We start from the raw sequence: 8,771 nt of genomic DNA on the forward strand, positions 1-8,771 counted from the left end.
TTTTTATGACTAGTATCATCCCAATCTTGACCAAAATAATCTTGACAAAAGCTAAGGACATCATCAACATTCATAATTTCATTATCAACTAACTCATCAATCATATTAACATCTATGGGTTGGTCAAAAAGCTCATTGGGTTGTTTTCCTATATTGAAAATATTGAGATCAATTGTCATGTTTCCAAAAGTAAGTTTCATTAATCCATTCCTACAGTTGATCAAGGCATTAGACGTGGCAAGAAAAGGTCTTCCTAAAATGATGGGAATTTGATTTTTCAGATTTTTGACTGGTTCGGTCTCTAGGACAACAAAATCGACGGGGAAGACAAAATCACCAATCTTAATCAACACATCTTCAACTATACCCGTTGGAGTTTTGATAGAACGGTCAGCAAACTGAAGAGTAACACTAGTCTTTTTAAGTTCACCTAAACCTAAGGCTTGATAGACAGATAATGGAAGAAGATTCACACTAGCTCCTAAATCGAGTAAAGCTTTATCAATGAGGGTATTACCTATGACACAAGAGATGATAGGACAAGCAGGATCCTTATACTTCACATGTATTTTATTTGACAAGATAGAACTAACATGAGAGGTTAGGAAAGCGTTCTTAGGAACATGAGTGGTTCTTTTATGAGTTACACAAATCTTTTAGACACTTAGCATAAGAGGGAACTTGTTGAATTGCATCTAAAAGATGAATGTTGATCTTGACTTGCTTAAAGACTTCTAAAATCTTACCTAACTGAGCAGATTGTTTGTTTGAGATAAGTCTTTGAGGAAACGGAGCTTTTGGCTTAAAGACTTTTTCACTAGACGCATCAGAGTGGGGATTTGAAGGTGGTTCTTTGGATGGTGATGACTCATTAGATTCAGAAGTTTCAGGATTTGAAGATTGTGGAAGACTAGGATTCAAGAGTAAAGGATTTGGTTCAGATGTTAGCTTATCTTCCTGATGAGTATTAACACCAGCATAATTGTTGAATTGATTTTCAGACCTTAGAGAGATGACAGAGTTCATATTTTCATGAGACTTTTGGTTTTGATGAAATTTAGGATTAACCTTGGGTTGACTAGGGAAACGATTTTTTTCTCTCTCTCTCTCTCTCACTTATTATGTTTGTCAATTGACTAACTTGGACCTCTAACTTAGATATGGCTTGTGTGTTCGAATTTAGCAACTGCCTATCTTGGGTCATAGCTTGCATGAAAGATTGTTGAGATTTAAGTAAAGCCTCCATAATTTTTTCAATGGAATTCAATTTCTTATAAGATTCACTAAAAACAAGAGGATTTAACGGGACTGAGCTAGGATAATGACCAGGATTTTGAGGAGGATACGTGTTGGAATTTTGAGTTGGGTATGGACCAGGATTGGGCTTTTGAGAAGCAGGTTGAAAATTTTGATTATACTGATTGTATTGACCTTGGTTCCATGAGAAATTTGGGTGATTCTTCCAACCAGGATTGTATGTGGGTGCATATGGATCATTCCTAACCTCTAGGAGATAAAAGGTTAGAGTGTCTTATTAATATAGATGAATGATCTCAAACCCAATTACTTTGCATATAAGACAAGTAATCACGTAACAGATAAGAGCTATAAGTCAACAAACAAGAAAAATTGGAAAATCAAAAGAAAAAAACTTAGATCTATGGGTAATCCAAAAAAAAAAATCTAGAAAGCTCCTAACTTTTGGACCACCAAAAAGTCTATAAATCTAGATTTATTCAAACTGATTGGCCAGGTAAGCGGGGGCACTTCCTTGTAAACAAGGCGCTGGATTAGAGAACCGCTTGCCTAGTCACCAATCCAAATTGGCCAGGTAAGTGATACACTTGCCTTGTCACCAAAAGTTTGAATAATTCCAAATTTACTTCCTATTTTAGGTACCTTCCTAATTAAGCTCTAAATCCTAGGGGCCAACGTCTACTTAATTTTATTAAGGTAGGTGAATGCAAGATGAAGGATTAGTGATTTGTGGGCCAAGGAAAGGGTGATGAAATCCCTCACCTTATCTTGTAATGGGGTGGCCCCCTTAAGATTGATTAGATGATGTAGCACACAAAGAACAAGATAATAAACACTTATGGATGCACTACACTACGTGTATTATTCTAAATTGTACGTACCTCTTTCCTCCAGCAATCACCACAATTGTATAAGATGGAAAGCAATAAATACAAAAAGAAAATCTAGATGATGTGATCCTACGTGAGAGAATGAATGATGCAACAAATTGGTTTTTAACAATTAACTAACTAATATTTTAGATTTTTTTAAATATTTATTTTTTTTTGGATTTTTCAATAATAAAAGTGAGAAGAAAAAAATAGAGAGGTGATACGAAATACCGAAAAGTGCTTTCAAAAATTCCAAAAGAAACGGCGAGGCCTCCCTAGCGATCTTCTTGTCCAAACTTTCCTTTGCTTCACGATTCCCTAAAAAACAAAGAGATAACAAAAAAACTAGTCCGAAGAATTAAATATCAAGGAGTGAAAATTAACAATAGTCCCCGGCAGCGGCGCCAAAAACTTGATGTGTAAAATAACTGCAAGTGCACAGCGGTTAATTGTAGCAAATATAGGTCGATCCACAAAGACTATGAATTTTCAAAACCCTAACAATTTAAATCAGGCGAACTAGATAATAAGATTTGAGAGGAGTTTGAATTAACCTAATTAGCAAATAGATCAAATAATATGGAAAACCTAGGAATCCGAATCCGTTAATCAATCACAATTAAAATCAACTCGCCCTAAAATCAATTCTCTTTTCTTCATAAATAAATTTTAATTAACGAGACAAGCATATACTATGAAACTTGTATCTAACAATAACCCATCAAAACTTTATGGAGCAAGTATAGGCTATGAGAAATAAACCCGATAACAATAATATATCAAAATCACTTTGTCAATTAAATAATTAAGCACCAAGAAAAATCATTAGAATCAAATAATAAGAACGAGAAGATATCAAAGCAATTAAATTAACTTCATCTTCATCCTATACAACAAATTTAGCTACACATGATAAAGAGATGAACAAAACAAATAACTAATTGGGTGTCTTGGGTCTGTAAAATACAAGAGGGGAGACCCATATATATAGGGAAAATATGAGGGTTTGGGTCTTGGAATACAAGTAGGATTCTTAAAGTAAATCCTTCTTCTTCTCCAATAAGTATTCTATTTATCTTCCAATTCCCTTGACTTCTAGAATAGTCCACCTCCTTCCTAATTTGCTCCTTTTCCAACTCAAATTCTGATTTTATTTATTTTCCTACAAAACAAAGTAAAATAATTTATTTATTAATAAAATTACGAAAATGGACATAAAATAGGTATTAATAATACGCATTAATATGGACCTATCAAATATCCCAGAAAAATTGCCTCAAAAATTTTAGAGTCAAATTTTCCCACATATTCAGAGTTGTCTTTTAGCACATAAAACTTGCTTCCAAACACATTCAGATTTTTCACAGTAGGCTTTCTTTTAGAAAAGATTGAGTAAGGTGACTTGCCAAGATTCTTGTTAATGAGATATATATTCTGAGTATAGCATGCAGTGTTCACAGCTTCTTCCCAAAAACTAGTTGGAAATTTTGCATCTTGCAACATTATTCTAGCTGCCTCTACTAGTGTTCTATTATTCCTCTAAACTACCCCATTTTGCTGAGGTGTTCTAGCAGCTGAGAACTCTTGAACAATGCCCCTGTCTTTGCAGAATTCAGTTAAGGTTGCATTCTTGAATTCTGTTCCATTGTCACTCCTCAACCTTTTCACACATTTCTGATCTTCAGCCTGCTTCTCAATCTTCTTTATGTGCTCAACTATGATGTGTGGAGTCTCATATTTAGAATGCATAAATTCTACCCATGTATATCTTGAGTAGTCATCCACCATCACAAGTGCATACCTTTTTCTTGAAATTGACTGGACATTAACTGGTCCAAATAAGTCCATGTGAATAAGCTGCAAAGGTGCACTTATAAAATTCACAATTTTACTCTTGTGACTTTATCTTTTAATTTTTCCTTTTAGAAAAGCATCATAGACTTCATCTTGAGCAAACTCCAGATTAGGCATGTCTCTTACTAACTCCTTTTTGACTAAAGTGTTAATTGCCTTGAAATTCAAGTAAGACAGCTTTTTATGCCATAACTTGCTTTGTTCTACAGATGCCTTGGTGTAGAAGCAACAAACTCCATCCTTATTTGCTGAGTCCAAGTCTACAACAAATAAACTTCCTTTTCTTGCTCCTATTAGAGCAACTTCACCAGTTTTCTTGCTCATAAAATTGCATTCTTCTTTGTTGAATAAAACTTTAAAGCCTTTGTCAATAAATTGGCTAACACTGAGAAGATTCACTTCAAGACTAGCTACTAGTGCTACATCATCAATGACAACATTTCCAGAGATCAAATTTCCATATCCCATTGTGAAGCCTTTGCTGTTATTTCCAAAGGTCACTAATGGGCCAGCCTTTTCCTCAAACTGTGATAGCAGGGCCATATCACCTGTCATATGTCTTGAGCATCCACTGTCTATGATCCAAATGGCTTTCTTCTTTTTGCCCTGCACATAATGAGTTTAAGTGTGTTTAGCAACCCAAGCAGTGTTGAGCACTTTCTTCTTGTTAACAGAGTGAGCAGAATCAGAATGAGTTATTTCAGATAAAAATAGAATTCATTGATTTTTGTGCATTTTCCCTTTTTGTTGTAGACCCAATTTTTATTTCTTTGAGGTCTACTCTCAGCTTGTGACAATTTTTCATCACTTTCAAGTTGTAAGGGATGCAATCAAATTTGTCACAGAATGAGTAGGGATCATTTGTATCTGCTTCATTGTATTTGCATGCTCCTTCTGCTGGCTTGCTAACAACCTTTTTGTAAACGTGAGTTAGATGATTCACAGAGCCACATCTTTGACATTGCTTCCTTGGAGCATCTACAACATGAGAAAAATTGTTGCTTTTGTTTATCCCAATATTTCCATTTCTATTTTTCTTCTTCTTTCTTGCATCTTCATTTTTTGTTTCCTTGACAGGTGTCTTAGAATCTTGGCTTACCATGGGCTTCTTTTCAGTTTTGGAAATTGGAGTTGTTTCTGTATTTTTCTTTTCATTGTCTTCATCAACAATTTCTTTCTTTATAATCAACTCTTCTTCACTGAAATTAACTTCACATGCTTTGAACATAGGTGAAACAACCTTTTTCAGCATAGCTTGAACATCTTCATTTTTTAGTTGCTTTTCCTTTGTCACCTATATCTTTCTTCTTGCTGTTCAAGGCATTATAATCAAGACCAATAGCTATATTAGCACATGGCTTAATCTTCTCATGGTATTGTCCAACCAACTCAGATGCATTTTTGAAAGATTTCAACTTGACTTCATTCTTTTCCAGCTTTTCCCTCAACGCAGCTTCAATTTCAGCAGCACATTTTAGCTTATTTTGCAGATATTCATTTTCTTGCTTGACCGACTCAAGCTCCACAAGCAGTAGATCCATATTTTGTCTTTCACTCTCAAGCTTCTCATTAGCCTTGGTTAGCCTACTGACTTCCTCAGTAGATGCTACTAGACTAGTGTGTATATGAAACATCTCCACACTCATCTTTTCCACAATCTCCTTATATTGACTAGCATTTAAATCAATAGTGGTTAGAGTTGGTACCTTTGATTTTGAAGTGGATGCTTCTCCATGCTCAAAAGCCATAAGTGCATAGTTTCCAACTTCTTCATCCTCATCATCAACATCAGTATCATCCCAACTCTTTCCTTCTGCAATATAAGCTTTTCCAGACTGCTTCTTCAAGAGAGCTTCATACTTTGCTTCCAACTCAAGATAGGCCTTGTCTTTTCTCACCTTTTTAGGCTTTCTGCATTCAGTAGCAAAGTGACCCAACTCATCACAGTTGAAGCACTTTATCTTTGATCTGTCCACAGATCCTGTTTTATAGCCACCTTTGCTAACTGGATTGAACTGAGTTTTTGGTTTCCAATTGTTACTGTAGGAAAATTGTCCCTTGCCTCTGAAAAGCCTTGGCTTCTTGACTCTAATATTTGAAAATTTTCTAGCTAAGTAAGCCATGGACTGATCCATTTCATCTAATTCATTCAAGGTGTAATATTCATCTTCCTCCAGCTCCAACACAACTTGCTTATGAGGTCCTTGTTCTTATGTTCCATAGCTTGACTAACTGAGACTTGATCATCTTGCTCATCTTCACTTTCTTCTCTGTGATTTAAAATTAAAGCACTTGAACCATCAACAATATGTCCATGATGTGCTTTCAATGACTTCCTTTGCATCATTTCAAGTTCAGTAAGTCTTCAAGATTCCATATAGAATTTCCAAAGTTATTCTGCTCAAATCTCTTCCTTCTCTAATAACTGAAATTTTCTGTTTAAGATGGTCAGGAAGAGCTAGCAAGAACTTTAGGTTAACCTCCTCAGCTTCATAATATTCATCATATAGCTGCAAGTCGTTTATCAACTTATTGAACCTTTCAAAAACTTCAGTAATTCCTTCTTTAGGTTTAGCCATAAACCCCTCATATTGAGGAACCAGAATCCTCCTTTGGTTTGACCTAACCTCCTCTGTTCCTTCACACAAGATCTCTATTTTCTCTCAGATTTTCTTAGCTATGTCACAGTTGACAATGTTATTGTACATTACATTATCAAGTGACTCTATCAAGATCAGCTGCAAGCCACTATCTAGGGAGATTTTTTCTTTCTCAGGCTCAGTGTACTCTGAAGGATCTTTAGGAGCATAATGTGCTGGAATGACCATGTCTGCATCCGTAAATTTCTCAACTCCTACCATGGGAGTAAAAGGGCCATTTTTGAGGATCTGAATTTATAGTGGATTGGTCATCCTGATAAACAACAACATTTTCTTTTTCCATAGTGTATAGTTAGATCTGTCAATGGTGGGGATTTTGATGCTTCTAAGTTTCTGTGTATTCATTCTTCCAAGATCTTTAATCTGTTTAATTTCAGATTTTGCTCTGATACCACTTGTTAGGCAATGAATATAACACGGGGGGGGGGGATGTGTTTTAGACAATTTTAGTGACTTTTTCTTTTTCTTAAGCTTGATGAACAAATCAGATAAGAAATATGAATTATAAAGATAATATAATTTGAATAGAATAATAAGACATGCACAGGAACACACTATCTTTCAATACTTCACTTAATTTTATATTAAAATCAAGTATGTGTTTTGCTACAAATTTCTGAGTTCTTGTTATGTTAAGAGCTCAGCTTCTCTCTTGAGAGTTACAAGAAATTTCAGATCTATTTGTTACAACTAAGACAAAGCAACCAGTGTTTACTTTATAGAACAGTAAACACTGGTTATTACACATCATGCAATAGCATGTACTAAACCCTATTTTTAGATATTCAAATCTTTCTATTTCTGGCTTAGTGTATCTTTGCTAATCCTGCACGCCTCTGAATTTACTTTTCCAGTTAATCTTGGCCTTCGAATCTTGTTCTCTTCAAGCTGCTTTTTGTAGACTTATCAATCCAACTGATTGGATTGTTTGTTAATTAATAATCTTGGATATTGAACTGGTCTACACTTTGTACTTTGAGTTTTATCTCGAGATCTCCAGTTTGGTATATAGAGAACTTGACATCTCGATAGTTTAATGGCTTATCGAGATCTCTCATTACTCTATAGTTTCTTTGACTTATAGAGGTCTTTGAGTTCTCTATAAGAGAATTTAGCTTGTCGAGATCTCTCATCTTTATGTCTTCACTTTGGCTTATCGATATCTCTGAGTTCTCTAGTGGCAAATAGACTTATCGATATCTCAGAGATCTCTAGTGATATTTTGACTTGTCGATATCTCAGAGATCTCTAGTGATATTTTGACTTATCGATATCTCAGAGATCTCTGGTGATATTTTGACTTATCGATTTCTCTAGAGTTCTCTAGTGAAGAAATGACTTGTTGATATCTCCAATCTTCATGTCTTCAATTTGACTTGTCGATATCTCTGAGTTCTCTAGTAGCTTTCCTGACTTCTCTATAAGTCATTCTGGAGTTCTCGAATAACTTCTCTATAACATTAAATCTGTGACTTGCATGTAGAGATCTTGACTTAGAATATTTTTCTCAAAACAAATTTATTCAACTCCAAGCTTCTTCATAATTCTTCTGAGGCATAATCTTCTTGATCTTCTTCCAGATAGAATTCTTAGGCTTGATTGTTTACAGAAAAAGACTCTAGTCTGTCCTTGAACATTTTTACAGACTTTAAATGTTACAATATAAAATGCAAACTAAGATTACAATACAACTTACTTAGGGTTGTCAATTTGACTTAGTCTTGTTATAGTGCAGACATGTCTCGCACAACAATTTTTAAAGATTATATTTTCTTTCTAAGTTCCCAAATTTTAGGTAAAGAAATAATCAAGTTACATGTTCAAAACAAAATAGAAAAGGTATAGCAAAATAAATAAAATTTCATACCAAAATATGTAATTAAAACTTTAGTATAACATAATTGAAATAGACTTAAAATAATTATAAAAAAGTTCATATGTGGATGTTGAGGTGCAATTTTTTGTGCAATTATTGTATCTATGCATATTTTTAGTCTTAATGTTTTATTACAACGGTCGTCGGCCTGACAAAATATGATACAAATTGGTATGATTGTTGTCGACTAAAAAAACGTGATACGAATTGGTACGATAAAGAAACATGTACATAATTTGGTTTTGTTATATA

The sequence above is a fragment of the Apium graveolens genome, chromosome 11 (assembly GCF_009905375.1).
Source record: "Apium graveolens cultivar Ventura chromosome 11, ASM990537v1, whole genome shotgun sequence".
Taxonomy (NCBI): Eukaryota; Viridiplantae; Streptophyta; class Magnoliopsida; order Apiales; family Apiaceae; genus Apium; species Apium graveolens.